Below are 21144 nucleotides of genomic sequence, written 5' to 3' on the forward strand. Positions count from 1 at the left end.
CATTAACAGTAAGAATCAAGACTCAGATCTCCTGACCACATCACATCATCCCCAACTGAAAATAATTTAAAAGTGCATATAAAGGATATTAATAAATCCATCAAATCAGGAGCTAGGCACAGAATTAATGGATAGCAAGCATAGCAGAAATAGCTAAAAATATAGGAAATGTGATCAAGGCAGCTGTGTACCTCACAATCTGCCATTAGTAAAAGACAAGTCTTACATACATTTAGTGCAGAAACACTAATTACAAGTATAGAAGTAAACATTAAAAAGACTTCTACCTTGTTTATTTTTCCATTGCTGTATTAAAACACGTTGATCTGCCATCTTTCTTTGATAAACTCATCTGCTAAACAAAGAGAGTAAACATCTATTCTAAATGATCCTGAATTAAGTACTTGATATGATAACATGGGAAATCTTAGCTGCCCTTGGGAAGGCAGGACTGCTGGAAATGGAGGATGACAGAGATGGCAAACTTCTCCCAACATGAGTTTTACACGAAGTGGAATTTAATGCCGACTGATCTTGGTGTAAGGGCCCTAAGAACACCTCACCCCCAGAAGGTCCAGCTACCTGGATTCAGGGCCAGTTTACAGTACACCAAGGGCTGTCTCCTTTCTTTTGGAGACTATAGGCAGCCCAGCAATCACTGGGCTGTGTCTAAGCCTGGTTGCCCTCACCAGACCTGCTTGCCTCGGTTGCATCCTGTTAGATTTGGCCCCTACACGCAGTACTGACTCTGCTAGCTGCATTACAGCTCTCATTTCATTCTCACCTTCCCCTGCAGGCTGTCCAACCCCTTCGTTCCGTGACACTCGTCAACAATCCTCTGTGACACTACAATATTTGCCAAAAAATACAATTACTAATAAAACTGGCTGATCATTAACAAAGCATGGGTACAAAGAAAGTGAACTTGAAGAGAAAAAATGAATAAATGAAGAACAAAAATATGTAGTTCACATCAAGAACTTTTTTCTAGTGAGCTCTGTCAACATTCCCAGTGAGGCTGATGATTTCTGTGGATTTGTTGGCATCACAAAGACTAGGATAGTATGTTACACAACTGTATTAAGCTCAGGCTCACATTAATTTATTACAGCACTTTATAGCACAAGTACACTGATTCTGGAGGTGTTCAAGGAGTGTTCAGATGTTGTATTAAGGGACATAGTTATTGGGGAAATATTGGTGGTAGCTGGACAGTTGGACTAGATGATCTTGGAAGTCCTTTCCAACCTTGGCTTTTCTAAGATTCTACATGCCATTTTGGAACTTTCCACAAACCAATCATCAGTGGCCAGGAAAGGTCAGTGCAGACCTGAGACAGCATAGCAAGCAAGCAGGATCAAAGAAGCACAAATCCTGTCTTGCTAAAAAATGCAGAATTTGGACTTCTTTACTTCATCAAATATAAAATTGAAAGAAAAATATGATTTAGTCTCTATTAATATAACTGGCATAAATGAGCCCAGTTATCACATGGGAAAAAAAAAACAGTATACACTGGTAATGAATAAGTTGCAGCTGTCAGTGGGCTGAGGTGTCTTGCTGGAATTCTCTTGCTATCTGGGTTTTGCTGCAGCTTTGGTCAGCTGATGTACTGCTAAAGACTGGTAGGAACTCCATAAGGATGAGTGTTCCCATGCAAGATGAAGTCTGCTTAAAGAAATGGAAGAGTAACCATTCTCTAAAATAGCAGGAGTTTCGAAGAGTTTATGGCTGAAGTAGGCTGGTGTGACCATCAACGCTGTTTGAACTTGCAGAAAAGGCAAAAGTGCAGTTGCATAGCAGGAGGAAATTAACGAATGCAAAATAATAAAGTATAAGAACTTATGTTTTGAAAATAAAATGTTGGAAAGACCAGGTATTATACTTCTAGAAATAAAATTCACACCAAATTGCTTTTTAAGATAAAACATCCATGTGAAGATCTATCTTTGACTTACTCTTGCTATAACATATGCTGGAGAAGTGTGTGTGGAGAGTAGCTTAGTAAAGATACAAAAAAAAACAACCTTGGAATATATCTGGAACTCAGTTTCTTCTCTTACCAACTGAATTTATAAGTAAGAACTTTGGAGAGTTCTGTGGTCTGCTGCTCTCATTCTATCTCTAAAACCATTCAGGTGAAAACAACAAGCGAAGCTGATTTCCTAGATCGCAGTATTTGGCAGGTAGCAGTTATCTCAGAGAAGCTGCTTTTTGCAGACGTATTATAGCAATACTTCACTAGGGCCAAAGTATTCAAGCATCATTCCAGAATCAACTATTCCATAAGGCCTTTTTGTTATTAGTGTTTAACGTCCCGTTTTCTCATAAGAGAAGTACATGGAAAAACACAGGAAGCACATTTGTCTAGTTGCAAATGTTACATTCCTTCAAGATACTTTTGGTACTTTATATTTTTTCTCCCAGTACAACTTTGCTTTATATGACAAAATATCAATGAAGCGGTACCCAAGAAGAGTTATGTCTGAGTAATGTATGAGGAGTGTGTACAGAGGACAAACACACAAAAGGTTTTCTTGAATAAACTACAAATTTAACTACATTAGTAGTTAAAATGGCTATGTGAGAAATAAATGTTTTGGTTTGTTTTTTTTCTCATTTGTTCTTTTTTTTTTTTTTTTCCCCTGCTCACTTCTCTGATTTTCTTTATTTCATGCTAAATAATTGCTACAAAATAGGATCAGCAAGAGAAGTATATTTTCTATGAAAAGGCAACAAGAAAAGTTGTAAAAGGTGGGGAATTTTGCTCTCCTTATCAGATAAAGTACTTCAAATCCAAAAATCACATCTTATTCATGTCCCTTAACCATAATAACCACCTCACATTAACAACCATACAAGCTGTACTGGTAATGTTTTACACTGTTTTCAACAGCGGTCCCAAGCATCCTTCACTTTCAAAATTCATTATTTCAGCAGTCATTATCAAGACACAAAAAGGGAAGGAATGAGTACAGCTGTGGCCAATGATTTTATGCACGACATATAACAAAGCACAAGAGGAATAATCAATTCTTTCCTAGAAAACAACCTTGTTTTTGCAGAATAGCATCTTCAATTTAGGTGCTGCCCCCTTAATGACTCATTCAATTGATTGCGATTCTGTTGTGTTCCATTTTCAGAGCAACTGGTAAAATATCACAATCAATTCCTAAAACTTCAGGAAAAAAGCATGCAAGATGGATCAATCTAATCATGAATTAACTCGCCATTAGCAGTCAGTTTCAAAAAATGCTTTATGCCCGCTAAAAATGTGTACCATTTATAGGATATTGAAGCCATTGGCTAAAATATATTAGAGCCTATGGGGAAAACACGTTTTCCAGATCATTGTTCTTGAAGACTTCAAAAATTTATCATGCAAGTCAAGATAAAATACACTGTGTAAGCCTCCTGTGCAAATATAAACTGCTTTAGATAGGCCATATATATAGAAAGTGTACTCTGCTATACTGTCAATAAAGATACAGTGCTTTTCACCTTAATAAATCTCCATGGGTAGCAAGTAGATATAATAGATAGAGTTCTGCCAGACATAAAAATGGTGTGAGGACTGAAAATCCATGCATTCTTTAATTTATGATCTGCTGCCTAGCAGCTGTCTGGATGCTCCGAGAAGGCACTTCTATCTGTAGATACCTCGTAACATTAGAAAGATTCCTTGAGCCTCGTAAAATTTTGATTGCCTGCCCCTCAGAGAGGAGTATTTTCTTTTGGATATTTGTACGTTCTCTTGCCTAGGATTTTCCTTCTCCTGTTAACAGCTATTTAGCATAAGATTTAAAGACAACTGCTCATACACATTTTTCTCGCCGGGATTTCACAGCAAATGGAATTGAAAATAAGCCCTGGCTATGTTATTTAAATTGCCTTTTTTTTTTTTTTTTCTTCCCCTTCATGGTTACTTTTCAAAGCTTGCGTGGGATCTTGTGAAATAAGGAAAAAAACTGCAAAGCAATGTAACGATTCATTATGGAAAGCAGAAGAGAGAGTCCATTCCGCACAGATGGAAAAAAAATGTATACTTCAATTTTCAGCTAGAACTTCACACACATTTTCTAGTGTTTCTTAAACCAATCATCCCAATTCTTCACCAATCTAAATATAAGCTAGAAAGAAAAGCAGTGCTCTCGGCATATCCAGGTTATAGTACTTGCTAAGTTCAAGGAGAACGTAGCAACACTTTTTTTTTTTCACATTTACTGAGTTTCCTATAATAACTGCAACTTTCTCAAAATGATACGTCAACCGTAAGTCAGAAAATAAGTAAACAATTCTGTCTCCTATCTCAGGAAGGACAGAAAGGTCGGATGAAGTCATTAAGTTCAAAATGCTGTGTGCTATCTAGCATATAGCAGAAGACACTTGAAAAATACATGGAAGGTATTTCAAAAGGAGGATAAAAGTTGAAGTGATGCCCAAAAGGTACTGAGTTTTTAATGATATGAACTGACCAAAGTCAAGACCTTGTTCCATAGAAATCACTGGAACTCTCAAATACATGCTGTGTAAAACAAGAAAATGTGCTTAGAGAGCTTTTCTATCTAGTGCAAACACAAATAACCCCATTTTAATATTTTCTTCAAATTCCTTTCTCACAGGATACAGATACATGCACACATACATTCACAAACAGATCCCTTTCTGAACTCGGAAGAGTTCATGGGGTTTTAAGTCCTCCTTTCTAGGAGCATGTTCACAACCTGAACTTCAGAGAGTTTTGCATCTTTGCAACGGATGAAAGGAAAAAGGGATGTAGTCCTCCATCTCAGAGCACCAAATATCAGCAGAGAAGGCAGAGGAACATTTTGTGACATTTTAATTTTGCTTCATGAGCAGAACTTTTTGAAAACAGTGTGAGAAAGAACTGAATTACTTATGTAGGCTATATATAATTTATTTTATTTTATTTTTTGCAAAATTGCATTGGACTTTTGGAATTGATAGATCTCCATCTCAATCCCCTGGAATGCATGATATTCATCAGACACTGAGTTTACCATATTACATCTGGATATTGCTGAAGATGAAGCGGGCACTAGGGAAAGGGGTACTCTCCATCTTCTCCCGTCACTGCACTCAAAATTCACATTTCTATTAAATTTCACAGAAATTAGCAGATTTGTTCTTGTCTCTTTACCTTTTCTGGTCCAAACCAGATACTGCTGGTGCCATTAAAACAAGAAAAACCCTAACAGACTACTTAGTGGGGAACGGGGGAAATGTGAAGCAGCTCTGCTGCTCGCTGCAGCTATTGGACATGGAACTCATCCAGGCGTGTTCCTCCTCAGCACAGATTGCTTTCCTGATCAGTGCATCTCACGTGCAAAGATGTGATGAGCCAAGATGTCCCCTACTCTTTCCGCAGGCAGACATAAGGATCTGTTCCCATGTATGCATTTGGCAGTAACCACTTCCAACCAGTTGGAAAGTGGATGTTATCATTTTCCACAGCCTGTTTAACAGAGGTTTGCCATAGCTTCATATGGATAATAGGACACTTAGAAGTAAACGGACAGAGGAAAGAGGAAAACTAGGAGCAGATTATAAAATTCTCAGCATATGTTCTTAGAATGCTGCAACCTTTTAGTCTCTGCAAATATATAAGATGAGTCAGAACGCCTAGATTATGGTTGCTGGTAGTTCTTTTTTAAATAGAAGGGAAGAAAATGTTGCTACAACAAATATTTAGCAAACTGCTGCAATGCACTTAAAATTCTATGAATGCTCAGTTCGAATGCATACAAAGAATGTTTGCAATCCATTGGATACAAGCCTAGTCAATTCCAAAACATCGGAGATACGGGTATTTTCCTTTTCACTCTTAACTACAAATTCCTCCTTTTCACTCTTAACTACAAATTCCTCCATGTATGCTTATGAGTTGTGTGAAACAAGGCTGTACATTTTCTCTCACGCACAACATACTTCAAACTTGGTGTTAATCAGATGAAGATTTGCATCAGCTGTAGACCTTTGTTCCCAGCACTTTCAGCTCCATTAAAATAAAAAAATGACACGAGCATGTACAGTTCCTGACAGTTATCACATATCAAAAAGGATGCCAGGCACAATTGTTTAAGAATTATTTCCCAGATAACGTAGAGTGACAATTAGTATAAATAATTATTTATGTATGTCTGACACTGTGATTTTGATTTAGCAAGTTAAAATTCCTCCACAGACAGTCCTTTTCCCCCACAATGAAATACTCTAGCATTTTACAAGAGCAATAGATTTCAAACTTCAAATGAATTAGTAGTAAAAAGCTGCATGTGCTGAAATGGAAATGGCTACATAAACAGAGATCACATCTGCACCACTGCTGTGCTGATAAACACTGTCCCATATTTCAGTGGCATTTTCTGCTGAAGAAAGGGGATACAGCAAAGAGGAGGAGAACAAGCAGCTCTTGTGGCAGAAAAGCATAGGGAATAACAACCTATATGGGCTGGTAAAGGAACAAAGCAGCTAAGTAGAAGATGGGAAAAGATGCAGAAGCTTGGTAAAGTAGCAGAAAAGAAGTAAGACCCAACATAAAAGAGCAGAGAAAGAAGAAACAGCAAGGAAGAGGGTGAAAAGAGTCCAGAGAAAGGGAAATGAGAAGAGTGAGAGGAAACATGGAGGATTAATTGAAAAAAGATAGTGGAAAAGGGCACGAAACAATTAGGGTAAAAAAGAAACAGGAAGGATTAAGAGGAGCTTGAAGGGAAAGCAGGCCATCATTATTAAGTGTGCAGAAGCAAGAACTAAGGTGGGGAGCCTAGATATACTAAGACTGCAGAAGGATAGAACGTGCTTAGTAGGGAAGAAGTTTAAAAAAAAAAAAGAAAGGAGATGAATGTGAAGGGGACTACTAAAAAGACAATGGTAACAGTAGTCTGGGTCATCTTAAACTTGATTTAATACTTTGCTATTTTGTGTGCACCTTCCCTGCTGCCTTTCTTTTAATTCACTGTGTGTTCATTCTCCTTTTCCTAGTCTAGCTATGGCATATATAGCTTGACCAATGTACTTGCATCGGAGTGGACGTAAGGTACTTCACATGACAGCTGACAGGAGGGCTATTAGTAAATGCACATTGATTTCCTTCTTTCTAGCAGTGTGCCAAGATTTAGACATTTCAGCTCTAGCAAGAACAGGCTGTTCACTACATTTCAAAGGAAAGAAAAGAGTCAAGATAGATTCTACTCTGGTCACCAAATCACACTTCCCATTTAATGCTCTGTTAATACTTTCTGAGGTTAGCAAGACATATTGTCTAAATAGAACTCACATTTTGTAAGTTCCACATAACAAGAATTCACCACGAAAAAGCTGCACATTCAAAGCGTGTGTCAGATTTGGAAGCTACTGGGGAAAGCAACAATCAAAACAAAGGAATAAAACCCTTCCAAATGAATGACCACAGCTTTATCTATTAGAAGTGATGACAGCATAAAAACACTCTATGTCCCCCGTGGAAGACTTATGAGATGTTAAAACAAAGGATTACAACTAGACAGATCAAAACATAAGTTTATTCATTTTTCAATACAGCCTAAGTACTGCCCTCGCTTTCAATTAAAATTTTCCCCCTGCAATTGACTTCGCATGGTGTTGCTGATGGGATTTGTAATAACTCATCTCTTTTGATCTGCGTTCTAAGATGTGCCTGGAGTGGTTACATTACCTAATTGCTCTGTCATTACAGTTTACATTTTAAGATGCAAAACTATGAGGCTTTCAGCATGGATTAGTTGGCTTAATACATTGTAATAGTTTGTAAGTGGCTTCTTATTGTCCATTTACTAGGAAGTTAAATGTGAAAATGAACGACACGCTGTCATAAAAACTGCACAGTCAGGGTGCCCTTCTTGTTTTTCTCCACACCATTTTTCTTCAGAGCTTCCTTCAATGCACCGTATTTGCCAGTCTTAACTGAAGAACAGAATTTATTTGTTGTCCTTAAATCCTTAGTAGGAGTGCTCAGGTTTGACCTTTATTCTTCTAGCTGCGTGCTCCTGAACAAAATACTAGTGTATTCAACTTCACGCACTTAACTGTTAGGTGCTTTGGCTATATAAGCATGTAGAAAAGAGTTTTGCTGAGTAGGGATTGATCTGTGCGCACACTTAAAATTAAGCACATTGTGGAATCAAATCATCTGCTGCATTGTAAGAGGATTTTTATGAAATTTAAAGGCAATTTATGAGATGTTAAAGATGACAGATAAGGCTTGTATTACACACGATGACGAAACTTCATCCTGGTTTATTCTTAATAGGGTGAAAGCATATTGCTGATTTAACTTTAGGGCTCAAGACTAAGTTTGATATAATAATACAGTAAAAGCACTGGACAGCCATTCCAGTTCGATTTGGTTTATACAAAGGCCACACAGATACATGACAAAATAATATCAAAAGAAATGAGAACAAGCCAGAAATAAATTTGTCAACATAACCCTAGTTTGTATTCTTCAAAAGTCAATTTTTTTAAAAAGGCTTCAATTCAATGAAAACATAGGGGAATTTTCTACCCAACTCCCATTCCAGTAAGTGCCATTCTCAACACTCAGACAACATGATGAGCCTAGACACAAGCTTACTTACGTTAATGGAGCATGCTGTTTCATTTGTGGTAGCTGGTAAAGAGCTTGTTTCTCCTAGCTCTCTTGCTCATACAGCATGAATCAGTAGACGAGACTGGGAAATAAGTATTAGAAACATTCAGGATACTTGGATTGCATCAGCAAAAGTCAGTCTATCTGAAAAGTCACTCTAAAAGTCAGCATCACAGATTGTTACACGAATACTACCATTCTGAAGAACACTTCCTGAGTGACAACCACACACGTTCAGCTTTGTCTCTCGGGAGACGACCCATTGAGCTCTATTTTGACTTCAGGCTTTAAAAAAATACAAGTGAAAGTACAAACTTCAGACAGATATCGAGTCCTTCCAGGTATTCTCTCTTATTATGACCTTTCCTAAGCTACGCGTCAATGTAACAGAAAACTTTATTTACAGTGTGTCCAGTATGCTTAACATCTACTGCAATGACAAATTAGCATTTTTGCAAGAAATCAACAGGCTGCTCAGAAAAAAAGACTTCTACTATGTGAATTTTGAAGATCATTTGTTTTCCTACTCTTATTTTTAAAATAGGATTTTTTTCTCCTATGTTGAACGTATTTTTATGAACATCCACTTCAGACTGAGGAAAAATTAGCCCAATTCATTCAGAAAGCTAGTTAGAGAAGTAATTACCCACAAATCAACTCTTGCCATGGGGTAGAGACCTGCAAAGTTCCCAGCTGCATAGATTTGTGTATAAATCAAGTTTAGAATAATTTAAGAGTTCTGCTATTTTAATCAAGCCCCTCTGAGACAATTTTGAGCCAAGAGCAACATTTGGGTTTGGGGTAAGTTTCTGGCAGCTTTTTATAAGAAAAAACATAACAGATGTTTTACTGTACTATTAGTAGTTCTGGCTTCTGCATGGTAAGGATTATCACACAAGAAACACTGCATCTAGAAATGCACTTTATTACTTACATTATCTAGATGACCTTAAGGCAAGTTATGGACAGTGTGTTTCACTTCAGTCACTAACTGATACTTAACAACAGTGAGAAATGATATACAATTTTTCCCGAGTGCTACCTTACAGATGGTGCATCTCTCTCTTGTTTTCAGGAGCACAAATATGCTGCTACAGTGAGATGCTGTACCCAGCTTCCTAAAGAAAGGAAGCAGTTTGCAAACAGTGCCATCAGTCAATCAGGTGCCATGAAAATGGCTTATTTTAGTAGATCCTGAAGCATCCACTGAAGCACTAACACAAGCACATCTTCCCTGAGGTGTCCAAAGAAGGCCCCTCAGCCTTAGAACACAAAAATTTTCTACCACGAAGAAAAAAGATGGCACCATTATTGGCGAGATCTCCTTTTAACTGGTTTACATGCCTGGAAAGCAGTTTACAGCAAGCACCTCCAGCATAAACATAGCTGTCAATGCTCCTTCCTTCAGGTAACCTTGCAGAAGATAATGGTGAGCATTGCTCACAATTGCTCAAGAGTAACATAGGTGCTCTTTGATATAATGCTGTCCCTTACCCGTCAAAGCACGTTAAGATCTGTTCTGTCTCAGTGGCCACAGTTAGATTGGAGGAGGGCTTGCACAGGACTAATGCAGGAATTGTACAACTGGAGGATGGAAAGACAAAAGTGTTGGCCATGTGTCAATACTACAGATTTTTTTTTGCAGGGTGATATTTCACTTAGGCCAGGGAGGAACAGAGTAAGAACTTCGAATGAAGAACTGTCATCGTTTTTCTGTCATATGATTCAAATTCAAAACACTTTCTTTATTCAGCTACCTCTACGAATCCAAAGGTTATACTCCAGAATTATAACTTAATAGTTAGATTATTTGAAATCCCTGCAATGAACTGTTTAAGCTGTTTGGTATCTAAGTTGTCAAAAAGGAGATTCAGGGGTTCGATCTTGAAGAGAATGTGCAGCAACAGAAAAATCTCTCTGAGCCCCACTAACAACATAAATATACTTATTTGATCATTTGGAGTACTGATAATCTTATATATGGCAATGAATACATTACCTTTTTTAAAGCTTTACATAGTTCAACTTTTAGGTAGTCTTATGTGGAGCCAGGATCTGGACTCAGTGATCCTTATAGGGTCCTTCCAACTAGGAATATTCTAGGACACTATGCTTCTTATGTTCTTAAAGATCAATAGCTGATCCTTTGTTTAGGAAACACTATCCAGAATACCTGATATTTCACAGTAATTGCATGCCCCTGAATAAAGTCCATAATGGGGGAATAAAGCAAGTTTATGTTCTGATATAATCACACATGGGATTACAGTGACTCATAGATGGATCCATCCAAGAGATGAATATAGAAAGTCATCCAGGTCTGTTTTCATAGAATGGATTGAGTTGGAAGGGACCGTAAAGCCCATCCAGTTCTAATCCCTGCCATGGACAGGGCTGCCACACATCAGATAAGGCTGTCCATCCAACCTGGCCTTGAACACCTCCAGGGATAGGACATCACAGCATCTCCGGGCAGCCTGTTCCTAGCCCACATCACTTGCTGAGTAAAAACTTTCCCCCTAATGTTTAATCTAAAACACCCCTTTTCTAGTTTAAACTGACTTCCCCTTGTCCTATCACTGTCTGCACGTGTAAAAAGTCAATCTCCCCACTGTTTATAAGCTTCCTTTAAGTATGGAAGGCAGCAAGGAGGTCTGCCTAGAGAGACCTTCTGATAGATTTGGTAAGGATGCTACATAACAGAAAAGACAGGCAGAGAACTTCTAATTTTGCTGTAGGAATGTTATCTTTGCATAATGTTTCTGAGTAATACAAACAATTGAAGTTACTAAATGAACACTTGGCCTAATTACATTCCATTTTGCTTCTTAATTGATGCACACATACTAACTTCAACTTAATACACAGTCTGTGAAACACTTGACACTGATAGACTTAATGTCTATCAATGGATCTGATAGCAGTATTAGTAATCAAGTAATCATTAATTAACCTTCTGCATGCAGATAATACTTAAAAGGAACTGTTTTTCTTGCTGTACTTCATGCTTTCCTGTGATGATTTACACAAAAACAAAGAAGAAATGACAAATACTAAGAGTTTTAAGAAATGTACATTTCTCTACTGCAATCAAAAAATCTTCAGGAAGTTTATTCTCTAGGAGATATTTCTGTTATTTTTCACCATTTTCAATTTATTTATTTATTTATTTATTTTTACACAAGATATTAAACCTCTCTCTCAATGAGTGCTACTGCACTAATATTCCTTGTAATTCCGTAGAGCATTAGGAGGAACTTTCACCCCTTTTGAATATACTTCACCATAAGCTCATATGCCTTCAAATACACTACAGTCCTTAAGGAGATGACCATCATTTTTTATTAGGGTAGCAGTAGCAGAATGTACTGCACATTACTAGCTGTGAGCACTATTATACTGGCATGGCCACACAGAGTTTAATTCTTTCCAACTCTGCAGGTTACATATCATCACGTTGCTCTGTTCATGCCTTTTTAAAAGAACAGTTTCGTTCAGAAAAGCTCTGTGGGAATTGTGGAATGAAAGATGCCATATAAATGTAAGATATTACTAATGTTTTTTTATAACACACACAGGGCTTCCTCTTGATACCACTGAAGTCAATGGAATTTTGCCATGCTTTGGTGGGACTAGAAGGGGTATCCCAGTGAGCAAGGAAGAAAATGATTTTAAATGTTTAACAGTTATTTTAAATTTAAATTCTAATATCTCATGTCAAAGAACCATCTTAACTACCAGGGAGCCTACACACATCATACCTTGAAACACAAAACTCACAGACCTGCCTTTACAAAGCCTGCTTTACCAAAGGTAAGGTAAATAAAGGAGAGGCACTCAAATGGATAACATAGGTCGAGGTCAGCAAGTCAAGATTAAGTCTCAAAACATCCACTTGGTTTTTGACCCAAAGACTTCTTAAGATACCTAAGTTAGGTTCACCAAAATTGCCATCTCAAGATATTTTAGATCTATGCCTTCAATCTAATTCTACTACTAGAGAGCAAACTATTTAGGACATTGTTATAAATATTAGTGACTTAAGCACTACCCTAGGAATACGGACTGTCCCAAATAAGGAAGAATATGGCTTGCTGCATCAGAAACTTTTTTCCTCCCACTCTTACTGTCTTCTGATTATTAGTATAATAAACAGGAGGGAAATCAACTCTTTGAAAAGGTAGATAACAGCAGGACAAGGCGAAATGGTTTGAAGTTGAGGGAGGGAAGATTTAGGTTGGATGTCAGGGGGAAGTTCTTTACTATGAGAGCGGTGAGGTGCTGGAACAGCTGCCCAGAGAGGCTGTGGATGCCCCGTCCATCCCTGGAGGTGTTCAAGGCCAGGTTGGATGGAGCCCTGGGCAGCCTGGGCTGCTATGAAATGTGGAGGTTGGTGGCCCTTGTGGCAGGGGGTTGGAGATTCATCATCGTTGAGGTCCCTTCCAACCCTGGCCATTCTGTGACTCTGTGAGAAACTACTTTTCCATATAGCACTCTTTTCAAAGAGAGGAAGGATGAGTCTAGAAATTCACGTCACATTCAAGTGCCCCATGTGAATACTGAATGAAACAATCAGCATTTCTGATGCTTCTAACCCCAGCTTTGGTCTTTCTGAACATAATTTCCTTCTGCTGATTTCTCATCCTACTGTTCTCATCTCTTAATCATTGAATTTAGCTCTTCCTATTCCTGCTTTCTAAGCTAAAAATACTCCATTTTCTAGAACAGCTCTTCCCTTCCTAGCAATGCCTACTGATAGATTTTGTTTTATACTAACCCATGTAAGTACTGGACTTTGTTTGTTTTTTTTATTTTAGTGAGCTTGAGCCTTCCCTTCCTTCCTGCATTTGTCTTCCCTATTTCTGTTCCCCCACCCTTTTGGGGCAACAACAAGAAGGTCTTCTCTCCAGCACATCTGAAGGAATGGTTTAAAAGCAAAGACATCTGCTCATTCTCTACTCTGGTGCCAAATAGCACGGTGTGCTACAGAAATCAGAACTTTTTCTGAGCTCCTTCTCAGCACCTACATTTTTGAACAAGAGCTTGTTTACCACCAATGAAAATTACCTGAAATTTTAAACATGCCTCTAAAGCATATGTAAAAATGATCGTTTTTAGATTAAGAATTTATTTCCAAAAACCTGAACATTACAAGAGAGGAAGTAAATTGCAGAATAATCTGTTAAACTTCAGGCTTATGAAGTACAGTGGAACATTTGTTTTAGAAATTTAGGCAAAGAAGTGACCTTTCACCACCACCATGGACAGACAAATGAAAATTAGATGGAGGAAAATGCAAATTAGTTCTCAAGTCTATTCTTTACTTAAGACTTTGAAAGAAACAAGCCATAAATAAATAGAAATGAGGAGATCTCTTAAATAGTGTAGGTTTGACATCCACTTCTCTGTGACCTCTATTTTTCAGAAGCATTTCATCATTTATATAGAAACGTTCTCTTACACCAACAGGGAGACTTTATCTAGCATCATTCAAAATTAATAGAAACAGTCCGCTCTCTCTGAAATCATGACTTTTATATTTATTTTAATAAATGATCTACCTATTCTCAAGATAATATATTTCCATCATTATTTTCTCAGAGCACACGTTTGTATTATAGTTTAAGTTTAGAAAATACTTAACTTTTACAGCCTATATCTAAAAATCATAAGAAAATCTAGCTTGTTTTCATGTCAGAATTCAGCTGCATGAGTGAAGGTGTTTATTGCTTTTTACTAAGAAATGACCAATAGCTCTTATCTTTTAGGCCAGAAAGCCCAGAGGATCACAAGTAGAAACAAAAAACACCTTAAAAAAGTTAAATCAGGATCTGGAAAGAAAAAAAAAAAAAAAAAAAGTGAGGCAAATTGTAGAAGTTGAATTTTTATATTTTGAGCATTCGCAACTAAGTTACTGTACTAATGAGCCCTTTCAAATTACATTACTTTTTTTGAGATATAGATTGATTTAGAAGAGTATAGGGAGAAAAGTAGAGAAACCCTAGTGACAGTCCATGAGAAGTAAAAGTGTCAGATGCTAAGCATTTATAGTAAGATCTGTGAATCAGTCATTGGAAGAATCTCCCTCGACCCAGAAAAAAAAGTGATCCCTTGCACTAGGGATATAAGTGCAGATAGATACAGACATTCACAAATATTTTAATTGAGTTTCCCACTCCCTGAAAAAAGCTTCCACAAAAAGGGAACTGTCAGACTTGACTGTTTTTTTCTTTTCTCCTACTTTTTCTTCCTGGATCCTCTCATGACTTCCTACCCATATAAAATTATCAGGTACTATTTCCTTGCTGCTCCACACAAATCTGTGTAAAACAAAACACCTGTCAAATGCACCTACGACATGGAATTTTTCTTCTGACTGCACCTGCTTTCCCTATCAATAGGCAGAAATAGTCATTTGTCACAGAAGAATAGGAGAATCCATCTTCATAGCACAAGAACGGAACAAACCTGACCATGAATTCCCCTGAGAAATCAGAAAGTTGCTTAAGTTTCATGAGCTTGTTTCCTTCCTGATATTGACTGGGATAACAGATGAAATATGGCAAAAATATCCTACCCTTTTTTCTGTTCTCATTCTTTCAACTTCTCTTCCACATTGCAGCTATCCTTTGAATTACCTTGAACCCATGTAGTGAAGTAGAGCTTGGTCCATAGATGGGCCTTCAGCATCCTTTTACAACAGTGAAAACAAGGAGTCTGCATTTTAATCATATAAGAGAGCTGTTGAAACTTACAGGATTTGCTTCACAAGTTAACACATTCTTTGGTTTTTTTTCCCCCCCCCAACTATGAACTACACTTTTTTCCCAAAACAAGTTTCTGAAGAAACCTGAGGAATTCTAAAACCGTTGGGTTTTTAATAGCAAAAATGTTTAAATTTATTTAAAAGAAACAATTCTACTCAAGTGAAAATATATTAATGAAAACCCACATTTGAACTTGAATAACACTAAATTATAATAAGCAATGTTATAATATGACAGAAAGTACAGTGACAGTAGCAGGGTAGCACAACCCTGGGCAACAGTAAATGAAAAGAAGCCCAAACGCAGCAGCCACAGACACAGAAACAAAGAAAGAATAAGTGCTGACCTCTGGAAGGCCTCAGGAAGGCAAAGATCTCCAGCAAAATCCCCTCACCTCCACTGCCAACCCTTAAATGAGGTCTGGGAAGGAGTGAATCCTGGCTGCAACCTTCCAATCACTCAGGTGATGCTGCATGCACCTGAGCTCCCCTGGGTTGGCCCTGCCTTCTCTCCAGGTGCTCCATCACTGCTTCAGGCTGTGACTTAGCATTTCCACTACATAGTAACTTCTTTCAGTTTAATCCCCTTTAAAATTTTGTTGAAATCTATGCTTTCCTGAAATATGTTGACTTGTCAACATTCCAATGCAACACTTTGCATTGGAAATTTACTACACTTAAATATTTTTTCAAACAGTTTACTTTCTAAGATTGGAATGAACTTGACATGGAACAAGAATGGTATACAAGAGAAAACTTTTCCAATAAAACATTCAAATGCATATTTTGCATTAAATGTATTTCCTGCCACTGCTTTCAATTCGTGCCAATTTAAAATGAATGTCTGTTTCAAGTATGATAACTTAGTTTGTTCTACTCTTCATTTCCCCTCAAGAAGAAATCATGAACTCAGAAGAGCCTACAATAAAAATCTTGCTGTATCACAATGAAGTCTGATAGAAATACAGCCATATCAAGCATTTACAATAGCCCTCGCTGACTGACAAATGAAACTATTAAAATTTTACATATTAAAGATAATAGCACATGTTGAAATAATGAACTATTAGACTCTACGTTCAAGTCTAGATTGTCAATTTAAGAAATGCTTCTGTTAAGGAAAAAAAATTCTGCCACACATATTGTTAAATAACTTCTTAGCTCTAGTATAGTTCATCACTTCTCTTTTTCCTGTAAAATGTGTGTCTCTCTTTTGCTTGCAGTAATGCTCTGGTAAATTCTTCTGCTCAAATAATTTTGAAAATATCATGTAGGATGACACAAGATTACTGTATACATAGAGATGGCTTATTCTTTGAGCTAGTAGTTGCAGATTATTGAGACTAAATCTTGCTCATTCTTTACTTTTTGCCAAGTGATCCTGTAATGATTGGTTGTCCACCTACTGTTCAAGCCAGCAGACACTGCTGAAATGTCTAGATTGTACTTCTTCCACTGAAATTTCATTTTGGAGAAAAAAGGAGAAAATATTCCTATACTGTTTGCATTGATATTTTTCATGATGGAATTGTTACACACACACACAAAGAAAGAATTTTTATATCGAAATATAGAAAGTGCAATGAAATATGGTATGTACGATCTCTCAGTCCTTCTCATCAAGAACTTAAAGTCATCTTGGTTTTATCCAGTAGGCAAAGATGGCATGATTTCACAACACCCATTGGAATAGCTTAAAAAAATGTTCAGTGCCCTCTTCCAGCACAGCAGCTGACTGACACTGGTCTTTCAATTCTACCCATGATGCTGTCAGAGTTGCAAAGCTCTCATGAGGCTTTTTCTCTATTTCTTATAGAGAAACGTGAGATCCCTCTCCCTGCTGTACCACACTCCCAGGGGGTTTTGCAGGCATGTGGACAAGGAACCCAGTGTGCATGTACTGCTTTCCCCAGATTCTTTCATAAGAAAATGGAGGGAAATGGATGAGATTCACCCCTCAAGTATCAGAGTAGCATTGCTGTGAAAAATACATGCTGCCACTGGATGTCACTGATGTGCCATTTACACTCCATACATAATTGACATCAGGTAAAAGCAATCCCAGATAGAAGACTCTCCCTCACACACTAAGACACCATTCATAAAATCTAGCCTAATGAGAAACATAAGAGTTAAGGAAGTATCTACTGGCTAGTTTAACAGCAACCGACTCATATCTGGTAGAGAATAACTTACAGATTTGTTCTGCAGCTAGGGGTGAAATCTCATTCGACTCTTCTCTGTGATCGTGTAGCCTGTCATGGCATAGCAAGCTCCCCAAGCACTGAATTCCTGTTTCAAAGGCTGCCATTGATAAAAGGTTCTATGAACATTATTTGATGTTGTGTGAGGGACCATCCAAAAATAACTATAGTACTACGTGTGGAGTAAAAATTGTGCTGTCAGAGCCAAAATAAATATCTAAAATTAACAGTTCTTCTCCATAACAATGTGTCAGAAGGAATTTTACGAATCTTATAGTATCTTACCAGTTTCTGATTTTTCTTGATATTTTAAATATTCAAAAGAAAAAAAAAAAGAACATGAAGTCTTTTAGCAAAAGTTCTTCATTATCTTACAAACAAGAATTGACAAGATAACTAAGAATAAGGTTCTTTCTTCATCTCAAACTTCCTTTCTCTTCTTGTTTTGTTCAGTTTCCTCTTCCCATTGTTGTTTTTTGTGGAGATTTTTTAAATGATATTTTTTATTTAAACACTTGAGACAGAAAAGCATTACTAAAACCTATATGGCACACTGTAATGATGCCCTGCCACTATCTTCATGCAGGACTTCCACAGAAATCCAGATGTGCCTTCCTTGAATCTAGCTGTGATCCCAGCCTATGTGTGTATTCCAATCAAAACACTGCTGAACCAGGTCAGAACAGCAAGTGTCCTGAAAACCATCACTAATCCTAACTAAATATCCTCATCTCTCAAGACTAAGCATTGTCTTAACCTGGTGTCTGCTTGGCTTGCATCCTTTTTGCCAGTACATAGATGCAATATACTCTAAAACTATTTTTTATGATATATGTAGAAATATATATGCACACACACACACCTATCATCACATCCCAAACGTGACATCCTACACATCTCTTTTGTCTAGCACCTCAATCCTGACAAAAGTGCAAGCTGGGTTTTTTTTCTGTAGCCCAAGAAAAATACTGAACACAGCACTCGAGGTGAGGCCTCACCAGTGCCGAGTACAGGGGCAGGATGACTTCCCTGGTCCTGCTCACCACTCCATTCCTGATCCAAGCCAGGATGCCATTGGCCTTCTTGGCCATCTGGGCACACTGCTGGCTTATATTCAGCCCACTGTCTATCAGTACACCAAGGTCCCTTTTTATCAGGCAGCTTTCCAGCTATTCTTCCCTAAGTCTGCAGGTTTGCCTGGGGTGGTTGTGTCCCAAATGCACGACCTTACACTTGCCCCTATTGAAGCTCACTCAGTTTACCTTGGCCCATTGATCCAGTATATCCAAGTCCCACTGTACTGCCTTTCTCCTTTCTGGTAGATCAACACTCCCTCTCAACTTGGTGTCATCTGCAAACTCAATCCCCATATCAAGATAATTAATGAAGATGTTAAATAGAAGTAGCCCCAGTACCAAGTCCTGGGGGATACCACTCGTGACTGGCCACCAACTGGATTTACCTTCACTGACCACAACTCTTTGGGCCTGGCCATCCAGCCAGTGTTTCACCCAGTGGAGCATACGCCCATCCAAACCGTGGGCAGCCAGCTTCTCCACGAGGATGTTGTGGGGGACAGTGTCAAAGGCTTTATGAAGTCCAGGGAGACCACATCTACAGCCTTACCTTCATCCACTAAGTGGGTCACCTTGTCATAGAATGAAATCAGATTCTTCAGACAGGATCTACCATCCATAAACACATGCTGACTGGGCCTCATCCCCTGGTTGACCTTTAATTGGTCCATGATGGCTCCTGAGATTATCCGTTCCATAATGGAACTGTTGTAAACCTGTAACAGCAGCCATAACTGAGAGAGTAAATCTGATACCATCTATTGTGAATCTTCTAGTATTGTTGTTCAGTTGCGTGATAACATATTGTTGTGGTGCCAGTAGATGCATTGGCAACTGTTGATATTCTCAGCCAGTGGTTTTGTCTGCTTCCATGTTAACAATAAGCATCCATACGTATTAGAGTTAGAAATATCCCCAAAGTTGACCTATTTCATGCCAGAGTCATTACCTAAATACTTCAGAGGCAGATCTGAGAAGAAAATTAAACCCTCCCTCCTTACGGTAAGCAGAAAGAGAGTATAATACGAAAAGTTTTTCTTACACGGACTCTACTATTTGCTCCTCCTTAAATGGTTGGAAGGAGTTAGGGCTGTGTTCTATATTTGACTGTCAAAAGCTTTTTGTCAGTTATCAGAAAAGCATTTTTTTCTTTATGAAGAGTTTTTCAACTCACTTTCAATTGTGTAAAGAAATGTACTCATCAAGTCCTTCCCTGCACACCTAAGACTATGACTAAGAGATTGTCTTAGATAAGGGATGTAATACTTTCATCATTCATTTGAATGTAACCAGCCCATTTGCTTCCAGGTAATTATAGCACAGGGAAAAAATGAATGTCACTGGGTGCAACTGTTTCCACATGGAGGAATTAAATTCCACATTTCTGTTTCAAATACACTTCTATGTCAGATGCTGTTTTGTCAGACTGCCCCTCTGCTGCCATCTGTACACAATAACAAAAAGTCATGGAGTACTGGTGGGTTCTAGTGGTACTGCCATACCATTAACATCTGCCTCTGACATCATGAGCCAACAAAATAAAACAGGAGGTGTGAGTTTTGGAGCACATCTCATACATCTGGTCCACTTGCAACTGGTGAGCACAGTAACATGTTCAAGTAGGTTTTTTTTGTTATTGATCGGAGGATTTTTGTGGAGAACAAAAGAAAATACAATTTTGACTCTAGTATGTTAATCCAGAGGAGACAGTTAAAAACATCTCTCAAAGGCCCACTTGCTCCGGGGTGTAAGATTCAGCTGGTCTTATCCCTGATACCTAAGCTCAGTGTAGTATGTATCTGTCTCTGGGAATCAGTGTAGCACCTTAGGTACTACTGCATAAAATTCTAATCTCCTGGGAATCTCTGAATATATTACATAACAAAAATAAACATTATATAATAAAAATACATTTGGGTTTTTTTTTTAACAGATAGCTTAAAAGGATTTTTTATGGTCTTACTACAGACTGGCCTGGATCAGCAGCCATTCTCTTTACTGCAATGAAAATTGTCCTCTTGGAATCTAAAATGAAAATACAACTCAATATAGTGGTGCTAAGAATTTTTACTTTAGCTCCCCAGTCAGAAATTTCAGAGACTCAGCCGCAATTAAAACCCCCCTTTTGTCTGTTGTTATTATTCAGATCAGTGGAGTTACAGTAATATGTGATCGATAAATTACTGCAGAAGTACAGGCCATAAAACCAAATATGACTGGTCTTTTAAACAGTTCAAGAGATTAAAATCTTACATTATCTATGCCTAATGCAATTGTACTCCTTCAGTTAAATTCATTGTCATCAGAGGAGAACTCTCCTAACTCTGCGTAATGGAAAGAGGTAGGTAATTTAAAATACCTACCTTAGTAAAAACAAGAGGAAATTATAAAAAAAAAAAAAAAAGTAAAAATGTAATTCAACATTTAAGTTACTATACCATGACTATCTGATTTACACAGGAATACTGGAAT

The 21144-nt window shown here is 37.8% G+C and overlaps 1 protein-coding gene across 2 annotated transcripts in view; it reads right to left on the reverse strand.

Annotated features, from left to right (window-relative positions):
• Positions 1-21144, reverse strand: part of MARCHF1 (membrane associated ring-CH-type finger 1) — a 312318-nt gene that overhangs the window by 254133 nt on the left and 37041 nt on the right. For both annotated transcript variants that reach the window (XM_031553004.2, XM_031553002.2), the window contains exon 2: positions 8616-8708. The gene's annotated coding sequence lies outside the window, so the exon portion shown is untranslated. The remainder of the gene's footprint in view (positions 1-8615; positions 8709-21144) is intronic.

The sequence above is a fragment of the Meleagris gallopavo genome, chromosome 4 (assembly GCF_905368555.1).
Source record: "Meleagris gallopavo chromosome 4, MGAL_WU_HG_1.1, whole genome shotgun sequence".
Taxonomy (NCBI): Eukaryota; Metazoa; Chordata; class Aves; order Galliformes; family Phasianidae; genus Meleagris; species Meleagris gallopavo.